We start from the raw sequence: 22,055 nt of genomic DNA on the forward strand, positions 1-22,055 counted from the left end.
TGTGGCAGTAGCAGCTTGATGCCACAAGGCCAAAAGGCAATTAAAGGTCACTGCCTATTAGATTACACCAGACTGATGGCAGCACAATTGGAAGCAAAGGCAGAAGCCCCTGAGCCCTGACTCACTGCAGAGATTCAGATCTGGACATTTCCCTCAGCACCTGCATGGCTGGACCTTCTGAGCTGGCCCCTGTACCCAGGTCAGTCAGCCTGCCATCTGCCTAAGTGGGCACTCAGGGGGACTGCAGCCTTCCTCTCTTCCAAATACACCTTCACCAGCTCTGTTCCATCCATCAGGCTAAGAACTTCTGCTGCACTTGCCATGGCAAACCCCATAATTCTTGGTGATGATAAAACTGTTTCATTTCCAAGACCTATGCAAAGTATAGGCATAGTGATATATTGGTATATTGCATATTGACACTCATGTTTTCTATATAGGCATCTGAAGTGATACTAGCACCTTGTTCAAGTGTTAATGATCCCTTTTTAATCAAGTCTTAATATGCACATTTATTTTCTCTTTGACAGTGCCTTTGTGTTTTAAATGCACACATCATATCGAGTGCATTACAGTCACATTTCTGGGCTATAAGTTAAATGAAATGTGATGCATGGTTATGTAAGTGAAAAAAACCCATGAATTTATCTTCCCACAAGTGACAATTGAATCACAGAATACTCTGAGTTGGAAGGGACCCACAAGGATCACTGAGTCCAAGTCTGCAGTGAATAGCCTGTAGAGCACAGCTGGAGCATCCCACACAGAGCCAGCCACCGAGGCAAAGATTGCATTAGTGGTTCCTCATTTCTTACAAGGCACCGCTAAAAGGGCCTCCAGCCTAAAGCCACAATCCCATTTCAGAAGTACAGCACAAGTTCTGTGGCTCTGCACGCTGGAGCGGCAGTGCATGGAAAGGAGGAGCTCCTGGAGGAGTGTCTCCCATGGGAGGGACCCCATCCTGGAGCAGGGCAAGAGAGTCAGGAGTCCTTCCCCTGAGGAGAAAAGAGCAGCAGAGACAACGTGTGCTGATGTGACTACAGCCCTCATTCCCCACTCCCTGCTCACTAGGAGAGGATTTGGAGGTTGAGCCCAGAAAGAAGGGAGAGATGAAGGGAAGGTGTTTTAAGATTTGGGTTTATTTCTCATGACCCCATATTTGACAGGCATTCAGTTACATTCATTTCCCTCAGTTTTGCCCATGACAGCAATTGCTGAGTGATCTCTGTGTGTCCTTACCTTGACCCATGAGCCTTCCACTCCATTTTCTCTGTCCCACCCAGCCGAGGGGAGTGACAGGGTGGCTTAGGTGCTGCCAACCCACCACACAGCCACTGTGGCAGCCCCTGCACCCTGGTTACCTGCACTTCACCAAGGATTTTGCAAAGAAAGAATAGATTGAGACTCCACAACTTGCAGGGGAAGCTAGTTGCAGCAGGAGGTGCTGAATCATGCTTTTAACAGCTGTCACTTAGCCAGCACCACCTCTTAATTAGTGCCTTCTTTTAGATTTCCTCAATAGCTATATGGAACCAAAAAAACCCCACAAAACAACGAAAAGAGGAAAAAAAGGCAACCCAGCAAACAAAAACCCAACAATTCTAGCTCAAAACATAAACCACATGTAAAAATGTTAAAGGTGAAGTATAAACTATAATTTGTGTAAGATAAAACAAACAGCCAATTACAGGCATAGAAAATGTTTATTTTATACTACCCTCATGACAAATCAAAATCCCTTGAACTTTTAAGTTCTAGATTTTACAGGCTGTCTCACTCCATAGAGTGGAAAATCCAATTTCCTTCAGAGTCCCAAAGCTTGAACTAAACAATGAATTCTTTTCCTATTTCTCCTGAAAAAAAACGTTTTCCCTCAAAAGCTGCTGGCCAGATGCTGAATGGTATTAAGGGTAAAACTATAAACTAGCTTTTCTTAGAGTACATTTTACCTTGCTAACCACCTGTTACTATGATCTTGTCCAGTGCTGGCAAAAAAAAAAAAAGCAAGCAGGTTTCATTACAATGTGTTAGAAACAACATTAACAGTTGAAATCTTTAGAAGCAAAAAAATGCCCAGTAAAAGTTGGCATTAAAAAAAAAAAAACACACACAAAGGGACAGGGCCATTCTCCAGTCCTCCTTGCCATCACCAACACCAAATTCCATTGGTGTCCCTCTGCCAGAAACACACAGCTTTTTTTCTGTCACCACAGTGAGTATTGCTACCTCTGGACCATTCAAGCAGCTGAGAGTTTCTGCCTTTTAGCTAATGTAAGTGCCCCCAATAATTAAAATTATTTCTTTTTGGAGCATTTGACAGCTTGTCAGAAGTTCCAAACAAATGCTGTGCTACAGAAAGATTAGTGTCAACATTTTGATTAATCCTTTATTATTAGACTTCTATAGTAGAATAATAACTTGAGTTTCTTTGATTTTTCTGAAAGCATAATTCTTGCTGTTTAAAATAAAATACATCTTGAAGTAAGTTCAAGCACACCTGTGGACAGTCATCAAATTGTTCAGATATTTAAGCACTGGAAGTAAAAATCTCCAGGGTACAAACACACCATGGGCAGAACTTAATGGGAAAAAAAAAGAAAATTTTTGCTACTTTTCAAAGTAAAGCATCATATGAAATCTGGTCTTAGATCAAAAACTTTTCCTTTCTTTAATAACTTGCCAACCTTCAAAAATACAGCAGCAGAGCCAAGGTCTCCTCCAGATCTGAAGACGGAGAAGTCACCTGGACTTTTCTGAAGGTAAAAGCAGTGAAAGTCACAGTAAAACATGCTGCGGCACTGAGGGCTTCTTAAAGCTTTTTCGTAATTTTATTTTATCACCATCATTTTATCATCAATTTATTTCCATCCTTACTCTGATGCTCACTATTGTGTCTCCAAGTTACCAGACAGTGTGTTTTACTCCCTATCAGGTAACACCTTTCCTGGATTTCTCTCAGAATGTTAATGCTCCTGAAACATAAGCTGATGTGAGAATGTACTTCTATTCTGAAAAGCTCTTGCTATGCACATGTCTCCACAACAGACATTTTGTGAGATGCATAAAGTTGGGTAAGTTAAAGAAACTCATTAAATACTGCAGATTTTAAATTGCATAAAAACATCTCCGTTTATTCATCACTATTGATACTTATACTTCACCAGGTTTGACCATTTTTCATCCCTCTTATATGGTTTGATAAGAAGTGCAACAAAAAAAATCTACGATTCTTGGGAAAGCACACAGGGATAAAATTTAAACACATTACTGTAAGAGAAGCCCACTGATTGAAACCAAAAAAGCCACTCAGCTTTATGCATGTAGCTCAAAAAAAATTATACTGTTAACATTTTACTCAGCCTTTAATCTTTATTTCTCCTTGAGAAGTCACTACTTCAATAATCATATTTTTCTGCTTAGCAGGAAGCCTTTTCCTACCTAAGGTAACAATTTAATTTTCATTTTGTCTTCAAGTACCTGGTGCTATGAGAACCTGCCTTATGAACTAAACAAGAATATGACCTTTTCCCTGAAGCACATGTGAGTATAAGGCATATAAACTAGGAATCAGTGAATAAACAGCAGTGACTAGAGGCCAAAGCCATCCCTCATTCACTGTTACACATGGCAGCATTGGGGATTCAGTCTCACATCCTCATTACCACACTAGAGGAGCCCACCAAGCACTGGAACCTTCTCTTCCATCCTCCTGCATTTCTCTTGCACACAAGAGCCCTGAAGCTATATAGCTATACAGCTGTTGGTCATAATTAATTTCCAAGGCCACCTTTGAAACATGACAAATCTTCTGTCTTCTGATGTATCTGTGGCATCATTTCTATTATTTCTTTACTATTATTTCTTTATTTTATTCTTCAGCTGGTGGACAAATAAATTACCAGAGTCTACATAAGCAAAGACAGGAAAAATCTTTTTAAAAAAAGATAAGCCTGGCAGAAGTACACGTTCAAGCATATACTAAAAGACAGAGATGATCTCTTAGAGCTACTCTTAAAAGAAGATGCAAGTTCTTTTGGCTTTTCCAAGCAAAAAATTCTGTACATCAGAGGATTGAGTTCACGAAAAGTGCATGCTTCTGCTCAGTGAGGGTGTGATGCAAACATTTTCACTGGTGCAGGAATAGGGACTATCTGTATCACTTTCTGTAAGCAAAATGCAGAATCTCACTTCATAAAATCCTCACTGTAATGCCAGTAAGAAGGCAACTTGTTCCCACTGCTGAAATGGCAAGGGTGACCCAGCTGATTGTCTCTGGAACAACCAGACACACAGCAGTTGCTACTTTTCTCTGCATTTAAGCTTAAGGAATCAAAAGTTTCCGTAACAGGAGACAAGACTCATGATCTCCTAAGTTACTTTTGGCTATGCTAATTAGCTGCTTCAAGCACTTAAAGTTCATGGTCTCTGCCAAAGCAGGAAACAGTAACTATTAAAAAGACCTGAATTTGCATGTGTGTGGCATAGTCTGCCCTTAATCCAGGGAGAATGGTCTGTCACCTTGGCACTACCAAGCTTGTCACACCACCTCAAGCCAAACATCAGCTTGACACGTTTGGCACAAGCAACAATTTGCCCTAAAAGATGCATTTAAATGATAAATAATATCCTGCTGTCTTAATGAAATTGTGATGTATATTTCATTCACCTTTTTGTAATTTCACACTTATTTTCTACTGAAACAAGTCTTTAAAAATGACTTTATTCTGAGATTGTATAAAATCATCAGTCTGCTTGCTTCAAACAGTTCCTCTGTCTAAACAGGTGTTTTCTGTTTTAGACCAAAGTATCTATGAATAAAACTAAAATATACAAATTATGCTTTCATGAGGTAAGTAACCTGCTTATTCACTTCCCCTAATCAAAGATGCTGTAACAGTTTGTTTTAGTCTTAAAAAATAACAAAACTGATTTGTTTCAATAGCCACTAGGGAAACAAAAAGTTAACAAAGAGCCTTTCTTCCCTGCACTTTTTTTGCAGGGGGTTTACCTATGCTACTATTCACTGGACAAGTTAGTACAAATATTCATAGCTAATTCCAAAAGAAACACATCTGAGAGAAGTGGCTTAAATTTATAGTTCTGAGCTTGTACACAAAAACTAGGATTGTACATATATTATTTTTGCATTTACAAGCATATGCATGCTAAGATTTGGCCTCTTTTTCCTTCAGAGGAAGTATTAAATGATGTATTTTAACAGAAAATTGTGTTCTGTATGAGGAGTTTTTCATATAATGCTATTAGTAAAGAGCAGCAGACAGCATTGAGCTGCTGATATTCAGCTTAAAAAGTAAAATTAAATACCTTTCACAAGTGAGATAAAACCAAATAGTCGAGGTACATAATATTTGTACCAAAGAACTCAGGCTGGAACTTTAGGTTGGCAAAACTAACAGAAAATACTAACAAAGACCAGAATACACAAGGTTTCTATGAAGTTTCTTTAAAAAAATTTATGTGGACTGGGGATCATTCTTTCACTATATTTTCCTATATTTGGGAGAGCAGTAAAGAATTCCTCTAAGGGCTCAGTGACATGGAAGTTGCTTCTGTAACAGCCATAGATTCAATTTTCAAGCTTGTAAAAATGAATTTAAATAGCCACTTAAAGGTGAATTCACTTTGAGCACCAGCTACTGTTTCTTTCCTTTTTCAAAAGACACAGAGCTATTTAGTGAAATTATTCCATGTGTCAATGTGAGATTTAATGTATCTCAAAAACCAGGGTGTTACAAAGTATTAATGCATTCCAAGAACATACACCAACAGGATTGCACTGCATCAGTATGGAAATGGAAGTATTACAGTTAAAGTAAATCCTAATTCTCATTTCAGTATTCTGCTGCCACTGTTAGAGGAGCAATGAAAATTTCCCTTTTTGCAACTGTTCAAATGCTGTCAGTTCTGTATCCCTGTAAATCTACCACCCTTGCTATCCAAGTTGCCTTTCAGTGGGGAACACTGGAAAGATTAGGACAAGCAGATAAGGTCTTGACCAGAGTTTTTCACAGGTTTCCTGCATGACTCCATGTGAATTCACAAGCCTATCTGTTCCACAGGAAGCCCCTCTGTAAATAAAATTGCCATGTGTTGCACACTGGGGTGGGGCAGGTCTGTGTTCATTTCTGCCTCGTACAGAAATGTTTTGAAAGTCATTAGGCAATAAAAAAATCTTTGGTTTGCTACTTAAACATAAAACTTCCCAACTTTATCAGTGAGCTGTTTTATAATTGTGTTGATAAACTCCACTATCTTCACAGGTAAAAGGATCCTATGCAACTGGGCACCTCCCATTGGAGCAGCATGGCAGTACCTACCAACAGAAACAACCAAGTGAAAGTATTTTCCACTCCTTGCTCTCCTCCACTGACGCCTTTACAGCTTCTAATTTAGAGAAGCAGAAAACATATGTGGTTTTTAATGTGCTTTACAGCAGTCAGATCCAGCAAAGATTCAGTCCTTGTGCCTGCTCCGTACTTCAGTTCTCATGACTCCTCTCCAGCTTTCCCGAGGAAACCAAGTTCCTCCTGGGCACCACAGAGTCAGTGATACCTTTTACATGTTTACAAGAGAAACAGAAATTCTGCCTAAAAATTCACCAACTTTAAACAGTGATTAAGCCTACACTAACACAGGTGCAAATGCAGTAAGAAATTAGTGCAAACAGCAGTGCTCTATTCTGGTCTACAAGTATGAGATCCACATAAGTCTATCAAGACTGACTTTAAAAACATCAATTTATACACAGGACTATAAGAACTGCAAAGTTCAAAACACCTGGCCTTCCAAAACTGCAATAAAATATGTAAATTACATGCACATAAGGCCTAAAACATCCTAACCAGCTTATGTGCTCTAAAATACTAATCTAGTCCCTACAGGTTTAAAAGGACAAGAATAGATATATTTATAAACACATGCACAAATACAAACATTAAAAGTTGAAATGCAGCCCAAGCAGCTAGCCAGAAAGTTCAAATACATTATCAACGTTCCTACACCAAGAGAGAAATTAAGTATTCAGAATGCATTGTGACTACATTTACATACTATTAGAGAAGATAAAATGCCACAAGTGCCATGGAATTATGACTCAGGACAGAGTTTTCTCCCAGTGCTAAATCTCACAATTAGTGAACACTCAGGCAAAAAATCCCACCAGCAGTACAGGAAGTTTTTCAATGTCACTGATATCATAATCTCAACCTTGCCCAAGTCCTATATTTGGCTGCAGTCTAAGAAAGCATTTCAGAATGAGACACAAACCACACAGTCCAGTGCTGCAATGGGTGAGAGTCCCCCTTCCTGACTCAGTGGGTGATCAGTGAAAATCCCAAAGCCTTGGACTGAAGGGAGCCCAAACACAGTACAACCCAACAAATGGTATTTTTTCCCCATTTCCCTCAAAAGTAACACAGCTTTGAGGTATTTTTAAACAATTACTCTTGTCTAAGCAGAATAAAAGGTTACATTAGCACAACTTCAGGTTTACCTATTCTATTTCTTTGTTACTTTCTTCTAGTAACTTTCTTCTCTAGACATTTAATTAAGCACGACGTCTTACCCCAAAAGGGGATGAACTGCTGCCCCTTCTCAGCTATACTGCAGACCCCTCCCATTCTCCACTGACTGAGTGATTCTTCATACCAGGAAGCTTCTTAGACAGCTTTTTGATCATGCTCTCTCTAGGCTAGAACAGGCTCCACAGCAATTTAACCTCTTCCTTCCCAGAAGGAGGGCAACGCAGCTGTGAGAGAAGGATGGCTGACTTACAGTGACTGGGTAGGATCACTGCCACCAAGAAGAATCCAAATCTCTTCTCTCACAGAAGTGAAAGGATGAGCTATTCCATTAGGCAAGATGGGGCAAGCTCACATGAGTCTTGTGTTGGATCTGAAAAACAAACCAAAAAAATCAGATGAGAAACAAAACGTCCCGCTGCATTGTCCTTTCATACCTGAGAAGCACAAGGGAAGTAACAAGTAGGATATATGAATAGCTGAAAATTTTTCTGCCTTGATTTTTGTGTATTCTCCCCTCCCAAAACATTTCTCTAAATTACAGCATCTACAGGTGACTTTTTTCCCCTGGAAAATATGCATTAAAAATTCAGGTTACCCACATTCTTGCATATAATTAAGCAAGTTGTGTTTAGTCTACTAATACAGTACGAGAGCAATGCATTTTGTAACAAAAACCCTCCTTTCTCCAAAGATGCAGAACTCTGCACAAGTGTGTAACGCTACTGAGGCTGTGGGGAACCCACCCAAACACCTTGTCAGCACTAAAATGAGAAAGAAGAATCCTGAATAGAAATAGATGCCGGGGTACTACTCTTTACAAACTTGTAACATTACTCAGCCATTGCTTTGAAGCAGCTAACACAGGGCTTTGATGTTTAGTCAAATGCACTTTTTTTGAGGACCATCCAATTTTACAGTTTTAGCAGCCTGCAAGACTTTTCTGTACAACATGAACAGTACCAAAAAGACATTATGACAAAGTTTAGCGTGCTTCATTTCAGCTAAAAAGGAACAATGGTTTAGTTTGCCTTTATTTTCATGGTCTGCATGGTTCTTCATTCCAATTATTAGATTTGAATTTCTATTGCCCCGAGTCAGTTCCCATATCAGCTTGATGATAAATTTTCCAAAAGTCTGCAATCAATCAGCCCCAGACAAACCAGTGTCTGACTACCACATACTGTTTATAAAAATGAGCACACTGTTAAGTTTTCTCTGAGGCTGAGGCTTCCCTGATCTTTTTCCAAAATTGAGAAAAAGAGAATTCTTCAAATTACTTGTGATAACAGTTTTGAATTTCAGTTACCGTTACCATTTAACTTTTTCTTAGCTATTACTTCTACATGCTGTCATAGACTACAGCTTTAATTCAGTAATGAAATTAAATTCTTCCGCATTTCTTGAATTGACATTACTGCCCTTATTTAATATTATTCTTACAGTCTTCGCATATTTTCCAAGGAAAAAGGAATTTCTTTTTCCTATTTTCGACTCAGAGTGTTGAGCTATACTTTTGCCTTCTCCTATCATCTGTCTACATTTAATATCTCCTAATTTCACATTTTACACTCAATTTCTTGCTTCTTCTATATCGATTCCTAAAAATGCCACTGTTCCCATCTGGTTTGTAGCTTAAACATCTGTGATTTAATTTTAGGATAATTCAACACATGAACTTGTGTATTTTTAATCATCTAAGTATTAAGGGTGGAAGTTTTTTAAACTAGAGTAAGAAAGAACACTTGATGTGTCAACTTTGATATTTTTGATTAATCTAAGGTTCTTTCATTGTACTGCTTTTTAAGATTAGAGTCCTAAAATAGCTATTAATATAAGAGCCTATTGACATTTTTAGCCTGTAGGAATATGCAGTGGGCAGAGGCAGCTGAAATAACAACATATTTGAGCGATGAACCAGCTTTATGATTTTATTACTCAGACTTTCCCAAATCTATGGCTGGCATTTTTCCCAGTAACTCAAAAATTAAGCTGTTCTACATTCAAAACTTCCAAGTAATCATATATTAAAAACTTCTCATGGCTAAGGCAACAGAATAACCTTACAAAAAGCCTTCAAAAAAAAACAACCCAACAAGCTAGATCTGAAAAATTTGTGCCTTGAATTCTCTGTGCTGTTTGCATGAACACTGTAAGAAAAACAGTGAAAAAAATTATCTGATACAGGTTACAAAGAACTACGTTAGTTACTAGGAGTATATTACATATCATATTGAAGTAAGAGGGACCCTAAAAGGATGTGACAGATATAAGGAGACACAGTCTAAGCATCCTTCACTGGGCACCTTAGGCCATCAGCAGCTCAGGAAGCCAAGGTATCAACCACTTAGGCATCCCATAAAGCCAAGTGATGCCTTTGCCATTCCACAGTCCTTCCCCATTTTTGCACAGACATCGAGTTTTCCTCCTTCCAAAATGAAATTTCCCCAACAGTTTGCTGGTCCAAAAAAGGCTCCATGTCCCCCCTTGGTCCCCAAACCACTGCACTCAAGAGATCTCTTCTGATCAGTGAGCATAACGAAGCACACCTATGATTTTGTTTCTGAATATTTTGCAACACAGGTACACAAATTCTAAAACCAACTGGTAAATCAAGATTAGCTTAACAGCACTGTTGATTGATTTTTAACTTTTTCTGTGCCTGTGTAATAAAAAAGTAACCCATAGTTGTACAGACATACCCAAGAACATTAAACCAGAAAAACTCTCGAGCCTGATGCACTGGAATAGAAGAACAAACTAAGCAATAAACAGGTCTGGCAGTGGATGGCCATAGATCATGTGAGAATCACAGAGGGATGTTCATTTAATGCAGAATGGAGAAAATTAATTATTTGGTACCCAAGAGAAAAAAAAAGAATGAACATGCAATAAGTGACCTTTTAACAAATCTACAGCAATTAATTAAGCTGGTTTGTACTGTATTAGTCCTAAGGAAGGACTAATATTTCTAACAGTTTCCAGAAGAGCCTACCAGGAGTGTAACAAAGACTCAGTCTGGCAATAGACTGCAATTTGGTGTAAGCCTGCATCAAGCAGGACTGGGCTCTTGGGGAGGAACCAGCCAGTTCCCTCCCTTCTCAAAGTTAGCCATTTATGCCCTCAGCATGTTCTACTAAAGCCAGTAGCAACACCACTACAGAGAGGAATTAGAGTAGAAAATTAATTCCATTAATAACTGAAGAAGGAAAAAGCCAAATTTTTAGCCATAGTGTTTGCAGAGTCATTTCACTGCACCAACATGCTGCAAGCATAAAGATGATGAAAAGAGCAAACCAGGCATCTGCTGACTGGAGGGTAGAGCAGAACTCTCTCTTTCAAAAGAAACATGGGACTACAGGGTTTACACTGAAAATGGAAGTAGGAACAAAGTGGGAACGGTAAGCAAGCAAATAACTTCTCCAGAACAACCTGCACCAGACACACCTTCTAAAATGTGTAATTTCATGAATGTAAGCAGAAGTTAACAGTAAAGCCAAGTCTGACTGAAACCAAACATTAAAATCTTACTGTTTGCCTGATGGATAAGCTAATCTCAAGTGTCATTATACAGCGCTAGCTTTAATTGCTCCCAGCTAAATATAGCTTTCAGAATTTAATAGCTCCCCCTCAGCTTTTCTGTCTTTCAAGGAGGGAAAAACCTTCTTGTTAGAAAAAGCAGCCAGGCATGCAGAGTGGCATGCTAGCACAGTGAGGCAGGAAGCAAACCATTTGGATGATTACATTAGTCTCCAACACTCATTCAGAACTCCTGCTTTTCCAGAGACCAAATGTTTCCCTGTTCCACCACTCTGCTTCCACTTACAGCAGGTGATGGAAGCATGCATACCTTTTTAAACTAAGCCATTTTGCTGCTTTGTTAGCAGACTGTAAATCTTGCTTGCCCTGTGCTTCCAGTCAAAGATGTGTCTTTGCCAGCAAGCTTTTGTGGTGCCCACACACTTCTTCCTGTGCCACCTCGCTGGCACCATGGGGCAGGAAGAGGAGCAAGGCTACACACTCACCCACAGCCTGCCCCTTCCCTGCAGCCACTGGATGGGCACAGCTTGCACGAGAGGCTCCAAAATCTGCTGGAACAGCTGAGACTGCAGCACTCTGATAAAGGCATGAAACAAATTCTGTCCTCTGCCTTGTAATACCCAATAAAGATCTCAAAAAATGTAACGAAAAGTTTCATATAGCAAGCTTCATTTTCCTCTCTGTGCTGATAACGGGTTTCACTCAGAAAATTTGGCTGACAGCTTAGAAATGTGTTCTCTGAATTCAGCATTTCTGTTCACCTTCATTTTAAAGGTCATTATGTAATTAAAGTGCTCACAGTTCTTCCACAATCCATGGAGTTAAATTAAAAGTAACCACTGCTGCAATGACAAGTCTTCCCACTTTCCCTCAGGCCAGAACTCCAAACTTTGTTCTCTCTCCCCCAAACTGTCATCTGACCATCTTACTATTTTCTCTCTGGTTTCATCCATCCCTCTCTCCTTTACTGAGTGGGGAAAAGAAGAATAATGCTACTTATGGAAAATAAAGTATTTACCAGACCATATGAATCACCAAATGCCACATTACCTGGCCCTTCACTTAAGCTGTAAAACTCCAGGACTGGCTGTGTTAGAGCTGTGCAAGCACTTTAGAGACACTGCCTGGAGGGCTGCCAAGAAGTACCTACAACACTGAACAAGACCAAAGGTAGAATGCCACTGATTTTCTGCCCTCTGACCTACCATTTGTGAGGTGCAGACCAGGCTGAATAGAACAGGTTAAAGGAACTATGTCTGTTTGCTGTTTAGGAGAGGTTTTAAAGCGAGTCTCCTGACATGTTGCCATTCTGCACTGGGAAATCTGTGCTCTGCTGCTAGCTGAGCTGCCCCAGAACAGAAAGGCTCCCTACTGTCAGCGCAGGCACAGACTTCATTTACCAACAGAATCATGGCACTCATTCCCATTAAGATTCTTCCTCCTGAAGTAACATATCAAAGTTTGGATAAATAGCACCAAAAATAAGCATGAGTACTGGAGGATACTTTGTATACTAGATCTAGCTACGCTTACAGAACACGTTTTTATTTTAAAACTCTGCCCATCACAACAGACTATTTGGAACAAATGAAGGTTGAAAAATCCCAAAGTGTACAAAACATCATGCCTGTACTGCGGATAAATATAGCCCTAGAGCAGCTCTGTGTTAGCTGCCATGGATCAGAGCTCAGTGCCCCAGAACTCCATGGGGCCCATCCGAGCTGAGCCACTCCGCTCCCAGGCAGCACCAACCAGGCAGGGGCAGGGCAGGCAGCCTGACAGCCAGGGTGCACAGGTCCCAGAACCACCCCCTCTGAAACCACCATGAGAGGTGCAGAGAGCAGGGACACACCACATGCTGCCTCTGAAGAAAAAAAGCGACAAACCCACGCAAGCGAAGGGAGGGAGGAACAGAGGAGATCAGCCAAGGCAACTGCAGCATCAGAGCGGAAAGGAAGCACGCAGCGACGGTGCACAGACACACGGTGCCTCTAAATCTGGATCTGGGGATTAGCAGGAGAGAAAAGATACCACAAAAAGGTAATTTGTTTTCTCATCATCCGTAATACTGAAGAGATTTTGCTCTCCTCTCCAAAATTGGAACATGTACAGTGTAACTCCTTCCCCTCCTAAGAGTCACATGTATATAAAAAAAGCCACCAAAAAAAAAAAAAAAGGCATTATCAGCTTCAGGTCAGGACAGTTGTGGCCTAAATATTCCCAAAATTGTCATGAAAGCATTTATTCAAAAGCAATTATGTTAAAACAAGAAGATCCATCAGAGTAAATATATGACATCCACCAGCATAAATAAATACCATCCTGCAGAAGCTTCAACCTAATCACAGTAAGTTTATTCAGAGACATTTTCCTGAACAAAAAAGGAAAAAAAAAAAAAAATCAAACAGATGTGACCAGTCCAGATGTCGACAAATTCCAGAATCTATTTATTTACCAGATGTTTTCCTCTGCATCTGATGACCTGCAAATTTGCCTTAGCTGTAGCAACAGCAACCTGGGCAACATCTACTACTGTACTTGTGACTGAAAGAAAATTACATATAATAATTTTCAGTTAATTATTTATACTCACTTAAATGCAACATGAGGCACTTCTCATGTTTATAAAATATAAAAAAGCCACATTTAAGTGAACAGTTTGACATATATTGGCTTTCCCCTCCTCTCTTGCTCTTTGAGTATTTCCCTGCTGATTCAAAGCTATATTCTATCTGGATGTACAAAGTTACTTAAGGACGGGGGACAGACTCTAGAGATTATTTATATGGCAGGACTTCAAACAATTGATCCAGCTGTATCTCAAGTGACTTGATAAAAAGGCATTAAAATAATGAGCAGAGAGAAAGATGGGTGAAACATGACAGCATTTCAGAGTCACTCAGCAGGACTCTCCTGCTCAAGGACTCTCAGTTATGAGACAAGGACACTGACCATGAAGGTGACACACCCAGGGAGGGAATCACAGATGAAAGTGAGAAGTGAGAGTCGTTGGGCACCCACACAACCTCACATCCAACCTCAAGGCACAAGTAAAGGAAAATGAGAATGTGACCAAGAAGGACTCTTATCTCTGATGTTTTGATAAAGGGCTGAAAGTCCTAGCACAGATTAGAACAGGGTTCAGGCAGACACGCAGTCTGCCCGGGTAAACAGGCATGACGAGATAAAACATTCTAAAGCATTTGTGTACTTACAAAAAAAGAGGCCTCCTCTACAAAACTAATGCACCTGAATTAAATACAAGATTAAATATCATAGGGACAACAGCATCTTAGTGGCTAAGACATAATGAAATGCACATGCTATTCAAAAAAAGCCCATAGAGGCAGGGGGTGTTTAAATATACACCACTTAATATTGTGATAGATTAAAAAAACAAAAACACCCCAAACACACCATTGCAAGAGAACTTACAGAATACAATTGAGTAAAAAAAAAAAAAAAAAAAAAAACACAACAAAAAAAACCCCACCAAACCAAAACCAAGCACACTTAAAAAGGACAGCCTTGCTCAGAGTCTGCAGTAGATTCAAAGAAACCAGCAACCAGCATTGCTACAGACATTATTTTATTAGAATGAAAAATATCCCAGTGAGTTGGGCATTAGAAGAGATTAACTTATGACTCACATAAAGTTTAAAGTAGTCATGTAGACTGAGGAGTTCAGACTCTCTAAACTGAAAATGCTGAGTTGCTGCTTCATTAAATGTGCATAAACAAATCTGGAAATGCCTCATGGGATGCAGCATGCAGAACATAACTTGGAAGATGAAATAGCCCCAACTAGATAAGCACTTCACCACAGCTCCCAAAAGACAGAGAACAAGTTGATTGAAGAAGTTGCACTTCAGATGTTAAAGTACAGGAATAAAATTACAGCTTAAAAAAATCCTGATTTAAAAGATATTAGAAACTAAATTCTTCAATACCTCATAGAAACTATGAGAAGTAGTTACCTGGAAGTGAAAATTTCTGAGTAAAGAAAGAAATATAGGATGTTGACTATGAAACAGACCCGGAAAACTATGAAACAGACTCGGAAACTACAAAAACCAGCATGAAATTAAAAGTAACATCTTCTTGAGCATGTGTGAAGAAAAATAGATGAAACCACTGCAGATTTCTGCAAAAAAAAAAGGGCAGATTGCACATAGAGTTGCAAATAAAACTTTGATGTATTCTAAAGCTTTTGTGTCTACTTTACATTGAGCCAATGAAATAATTTAAAACCTACAATCTGTATTTCTAAAGCACACAAAAAAACACAGTTGGAGATGATGGCACGAGAATAAACAGAATACCTGTCTTTAGAGTTGAAACAGAGAGGAGAAAAGTAAAAAGACATCAGTCCTACTACAATCAGTACCATGCAGTCCATAGTAACAGAGTAACTTTTTACAAACAGTTAAAAACAAACAGGAGAAATCTTAGATCACATCCGGACTTGATAATAGCTGAATTAAAAAAAGTTAGTAAGGATCGTATTTGGTAGAAGAATTGCAAAGTGACTGACTGGCCACAGACAATAAAAAATTATCAGGCTGGACCTGGATCACCAGAAGAAGTTGCCAAGAATTGTCTGGGAGCTAGTTTTATTTAATAAGGGAATTGAGGTGTCTACCAAAAGTTGCTGCTGACAAAAGGCACAGAGGCTCATCTGATGCACTGAACAACTAGGACACCAGGTGAGAGGAGCCACATGAACACAAGCAGTGACAGGGAATGCAGTTTATCAGCCCTGGAGGCAAGGTCAGTGTGAAAAATGCGTATTTTATGATTGGCTTTTCGCAAATATTAAAATGAATATTAAATGTGTTTTGTTAGAAAGTAATCCTGTATTAATTCTCTTAAGTAGTGTGGTAAATATAGTTTTAGGTTATAACAACATGTTAAAATAGAAACTATGCTATGTAGGATACTTTTTTTTTCCCTAAAGCAAGGACTCACACTGAGATAGCAGCCACAGGACACCTAAATCTTTCAGAGAACGAGAATTTATTGCTCCCTTATCAGGAGAAACGAACTTCTTCCAGCCTCACACAGTCAGGACGACGCCGTCAGGATTCAGAGGAAGAAGCTGACACTGACCAGACAGAATCCTGTGTTTGAATGGAATTTATGCATCATGTGTGAGATGTATGAATATGCAACAGGCTGTTGTTTTTAAGGGTTAATCCTCTGTTAACGGGTGTCCTTTTTCAGGCTTATGCTACCCAAAAAAAGGTACCCAGACTGTCCCTAACTCTTTGTTTCTGTTGTCTCATATTGTCCCAGTTCAAATAGTCCAAATTATTATTACTCTAATCATATTACTATTTTTATAACCATTTTATTGCTATTAAACTTTTAAAATTTTAAAAACAAGTGATTGGCATTTTTCACAGTCAGGGTCCAAGGAGTAAGCCAAGCACAAGTCCTGCTGAGACTCTGGGAAGTGACCAAGGAGAGGAAGGCACTCACATGCATGGAATACGTGTCTGATCAACATTATCAAATTAATGAAGGTATGAAAAGAGAAAAGAGCTACCCATTACATAAATTAAGGCATTTCCTTCAGAGCTGTGTAGGGAAACATCAAAAAAAGGCACTGCCAGTATCTAATCTGGTCAGAAGATTTAAAAATAGCACCTAAGACACAGGTGAGATATATGTAAGTTTATGCAAGGAAGATTGACAGCATAATATTGTTCTGAAATGAGTACCATAAGCATACCTAATCAGCCAAATCACAAGATTCCCTGCATCTCTTCAAATCTAAATGCAAGTCTCCTTCACTGACTGGGAGAAAGAGAGTCACCCCTACACAAACAGAGAGAAAACCACTTTACAAAGGGTGGAAATGCTTTTATAAATACCGAGAGAAAATACCAGTTTTATCCAACTGGGCATACAAGCTGGTTGTGAGTACTTTTAGCCAAAATCCTGGAATAAAATTTTAGTCCAAACACATAAGCTTTGAAATAATTTGTTAATGAGACAAGCTTTGACTACTTTAAGATGATGCTTGGGAACTTTGCAAAAGGGAATATACAAATGCATTGACTGCAACAAATACTGAACATGAGAATCCAGGAACTCTCTTCCAGTTGTATTATGTGCCAGTACAGCCAGCTTCAGCAAGGAAGTCTTTATATATCACTTGCCAATGTTATTATCGCTGATTTAATCTGAGCTGAAAACTGACCTTGCTTTAATACTCTTAGGTTTCCATTAATAAAAGGAAATTACTGCATCTTTACTCACTTACATGTATTTCTTTTGTGCAAAGTTTTGTGTGTCTTTATGGGTATTTTTTAAGGAATGCAATTTTTTAAAGTGGTAGATCACAGAAATGGTATGTTTTAGAATCTATGTTTAGGTTTTATAATCTATGTTTAGACTACCAGTAATAGCTGGCTTCAATTACATCAATTCTGACAATGAAAGTTATGCATATTTTCTTCTTGATTTGATGTCAATGCTTTGCATGTCCTTGCCTTGCCAAAGACAGCCACACTCCCCAGACACAGAGAAACAAGCACTTCAGAATCTCAATGCAAGGAGGAAGTGGGAGATTATAGAACAATTCCCTTCTTCAAAGTCAATCCCAGCACAAATCTAACCCATCTATGCCTTGCAATTTTTCTGCACTCCCACATTTCACAAAGCATTTTTGCATGCAAATGTGTCAGTGGCATTCAAAGACTGGGCAAAACAGCTTCATAAGATGACTTAGCTGTGTTTACTCAAAACACCCTCATGATTTTCAAGGGCCAAAAAAACCCACAAGGAAATAAAAAAGAAGTTGGTAAGCCAGAATCAAAAGAGAAGAATTTAAGTTTTGGACATTAATATTTAAGAAAAAAATAGAAAATCCTGTTTCCCTGCCCTTCATCCCTAGTTCCATTACTGAGTACCACTGTTCCTCTCAGTTTTAAGTGCATTATGCTGGACTAATATAAGACATGTTTTTATCAATAAATTAATGTACAACAAATGCACAGCCTGTACCATCTCTCTTCTTAAGTAAGCCATCACAAGGCAGATCAAGAAGCAATGCACTTGAAGAGTGTTGAGTAATGATATTAAGAAAGAAAATCCCTCAAGAATTCTAGTTCTGCAAGATGTGAGTGCTGGGAGACAGGCTGTGGTGAGAAAGGCATTGCATCTTTCTAATGGTCAAGAGACAACTTTTTCTCTTTTTAGCTTAGAACACAAAATTCACTTAACAGCAAGCAAAGATGATTCTTTTGTAGAAGGGCTCTGGAGACTGAACTGCAATTTAAATTTGAACAAACAACTCTCATCCTGCACTGAACAGAAGGGTGTGTTTATGCTAACCATGCATTCTAGTCATATTAAAGTAAATAATGCAAACTCACTTGACAAGGAGTGTTAGGTAGTTCCATGTGACCTGTCATGTCTGGAATGCCAGGACTGAAATGGCATCCACACTTAGAAAAACATCAATATTTTCAAATGCTGAGCTGTGCCCCAAAAGCAAGATTTCCCAAGCCTCTTCAAACAGGAAGCTGTTATCTCCCAAAGTGAGAACAGTCACTTGGTGTCACTGAGATACAGCCACTGTTCTAGCACCAAATTACTATGAGATTAAGAAATCCACTTTAAAAACAGAGGTGGCTGATACTACAACCAGAAATAAATGGGAAGTTGCATTTTCCCCACTCAGCTTATCAATGTAATCAACTAGGACTAAAAGCAGATTATTAAACTTTTCTGGTGGAAACAATTACTTGCATGCATTTAAAAATACTCAAAGGTGTCCCATTACTTGAAACCTGATCTTTTAAAATGTAATATTATCTGTAAGGGATCTTCAGTACACCAACAATTGCACACACGTGACATGGCACAAGAAAGTGATATTGTGCACTTAAGCGTTCTGGCAATAGAGGAAAAAAAAATTATAAACCACACTTATAAAATATGCCACTTTGTAAAAGCCTGACATTACTTCCTTTTTCCTCTTTCAAAAACAAGCAAACAAACAGCAAGTGTCATCTGTGAAAGTGTTATCCTGGCAATAGCTCTGCTGTTGATTTTCAAGTGCAAGCATTGATCCTGCTGAACTCCAAGTAGTAAAGTACAATATAGTATTACACACAGGAAAATAAGCTGTAAAATTGTGTCCATGTGTGGAGAGAAGACTATGATTCAGCCATCCTGTGGAAAATTCTAATCTCTTATCTCTGAATCTGAAGTTCCATATTTATTCAGTGAGTGAAAAAACATGATTTCAGCAAAGCATTTGTATTCTTGTTCTAAGAAATAGGATGTTAGAAAAGATTGTTTCAACAAAACAATCTGGCTATCAGCTAAAAGGCAAGAACTTACTTTATCCACAGTAGCACTTCCCTCCCCCAGCAAGTTCTCCTTCCTCAACAATTTGACACTCTCTAAGCACTGGGAGATATTTGATAAGTGAATCTTAGTTTTATAAGGTTTACAAAGTTATAATTATGAGTGCTTCTGGTTTAATGTCTTACAGTTGAAATTGGTGGATTTGAAAGAGAGCAAGAAATCTGCAAGTGAACTCACTGATATACCTTGGTTTTTTTTTTTTTTTTCTTTTTAAACAACAGGAAAGAATGAATCTGTTTTATACTTCCTGAATTTCAGCAGCTGTGGCAGTAGTGTAAGAACTATGAATTGTTAACTTCCTACTTAGGTCACTCAGTAAAACAATATCAGTGCCATTCAGTTAAGGAAGACAAGAATTAATCATAATATTTTGACTCGATATTTTTGGCACAGAAATTTTCCTGGAATCTAAACCCAGCTGGCTGCTTTCTCAGCCTAGAAGTGGTACAGATACCACAACTGTAAGCAAATGAGGGTCCATGATACATCTTTGTCATCCATCATTCTATTCACTAAATAGTACTTGTTGACACTAGTAAGAGCACACCTACTGAATTCACATGATAAAAACCAGCATCTTTCTTGCCAAGACATGACAAAATCCTGCAGACCAACACCTAAACTCTTTTCCTTCCATTGTTTGACCTTAACCAGAAAGCAAACAAGAAATATTATCTCTTCTTTCCTAACAGGGTTGTTAGAGTTCCATAACAAGGCAAGATCTAGCAGAGATTCTCCTCTCTTCATATACAAATGCTGTTACTTGACTTCAGTATCAAGCCAATTAGAAAACCCCAGCAGCTCTAGCTCTTTTTAAAACTCAGATTGTCTCAGACAGACATCATCAATCCTCCACAGGAAGCCTACTCCAACAATGGATGCACCCTGCTGTATGAGAGATGACCTGTACCCCAACCACAAGGCTGCTCATTGACTTTAAGGCACAGCCAAACTGGAAAAAAAAGATCAAGACCCTGGCTGGCTTTTAAAAATTAATTTGTTTGTCTAAGATTTTGAAAAGCAGAATTGAACCACACTGAGCTTCAAAATACCCTAGTAAAATTATCACAGAATGGTTCAAGGTGGAAGAGATCCCCTCAGTTGGAGGGCATCTGGTCCAACCCCCGCCTCAAGCAGAATCACCTGAAATGGGTTATCCAGGATCACATCCAGAAAGCTTTTGAGCATCTCCAAGGAGGGAGACTCCATCTTCTCTGGGTAAGCTGTGCCAGTGCTCACTCACCCTCCCAGTGAAGGAAAAACTTCCTGATGTTCATATGGAACCTCCCCAGTTTCAATGCCCACTGTCTCTGGTCCTCTCACATATCTTAAGTGACAAAGCTGTTATCAGGATGTTATCTTTTAAGGAAACTGAACGCGGCTGTTCTGAATGATTCAGCTAATCCTACTTAACAGTAACAGCATGTAAGATGGAGTTCTGACAAGCTCCCAGGGTAGACCACAGAGTCCTGTTAATTACTCTCATTAGCAAAAAAAAAAAAAAAAGTTAGGGAGAAGCCTTCTCTTCAGGCATAGTCTTAACACCTTTTCTTTTTTATTATTTTTTATTCCAATATTGCTTATTTAATAAGCAAATACCTTCAATCTTTCAGCAAAAATATCAGCTCCAAAGAGCCTGATGCATTCTAGGTGGCCTACCTTCCTTGGAGGCAGTGAATCATTGCTAAAAAGATGGACCTGCTAGCTAAATGGCTGCACAGCTCCCATGAGCTAAGAGCTCACGTGCCTCTGTGCTGCACAGACACAGACACATGCAAATAGGGGGGAAAACCCCACACAGCTACCAAACTGTGGAAAGGCATCTCTCAGCAAGTGCCAGCCTGCCTTCCTCTGGCAAGCAGCAAGGCATCAGGGAGTGAACCTGAGAGAGCCACCTCAAACTCCCAACCACAGTCATCTGCAACCAGCAGAGACTCAGCAGCCACTTCCTTTGGGGCTCACTTCATCTGCCCCCAAACACACAGAGCATAATCACTTGCCTGTCTTCAGGACTGCTGTTGCTGCTGATCATTTACACGTTGTTCTTTTAAATCGGTCAAGAATACCACAGAAGATTAACAGACACTTGCTGTTTCCTTTTTTGAGGTATACGAGACTGCCAGTGACTGAATCACGTTCATAGTGAAACTTCCTCCCTTCCTCCCATCACAAATTGCACCTGAATTCAGATTTTATGCTGTCAAAGCTTTGTAGGGCATCTCAGCACTCATATTTGTCACAAGCAAGAAATATTGAAAAATGATAGAATCATTCACCCTCCTTCAGAATACGGTATTTTATCAGACTATTAAACAAACTTCTTTTCTGGCAGCACAGTTACAGTTAAAGTAGTCTCAGCTGCCAGTATGAGCAGGATGCATTCCACATCATATTCAGGGCAGCTGCCAGGGTTATGCCTCACAGCCTGAGGTAGCACCAGAACCTTTTTGACAGACACACTTAGCAAGACTGGTCTCAAAGTCGTATGTTGTCACTGCAGACAGGACGGAAAAAGTCCTGTAAAAATAAGAATTGTATATTTCACTTCAGCAACTGTGAGCATGAAGTAACTCTATCCCTCCTCAAGGCTGT

General features: G+C 39.2%; 1 protein-coding gene across 4 annotated transcripts in view; it reads right to left on the reverse strand.

The window, feature by feature from the left end:
* The window catches only part of OSBPL3 (oxysterol binding protein like 3), an 86,546-nt gene that overhangs the window by 59,143 nt on the left and 5,348 nt on the right, over positions 1-22,055 (reverse strand). For all 4 annotated transcript variants that reach the window (XM_058032165.1, XM_058032144.1, XM_058032154.1 and 1 more), the window contains exon 2: positions 7,795-7,914. The gene's annotated coding sequence lies outside the window, so the exon portion shown is untranslated. The remainder of the gene's footprint in view (positions 1-7,794; positions 7,915-22,055) is intronic.

The sequence above is a fragment of the Melospiza georgiana genome, chromosome 1 (genome assembly GCF_028018845.1).
Source record: "Melospiza georgiana isolate bMelGeo1 chromosome 1, bMelGeo1.pri, whole genome shotgun sequence".
NCBI classification, from domain to species: Eukaryota; Metazoa; Chordata; class Aves; order Passeriformes; family Passerellidae; genus Melospiza; species Melospiza georgiana.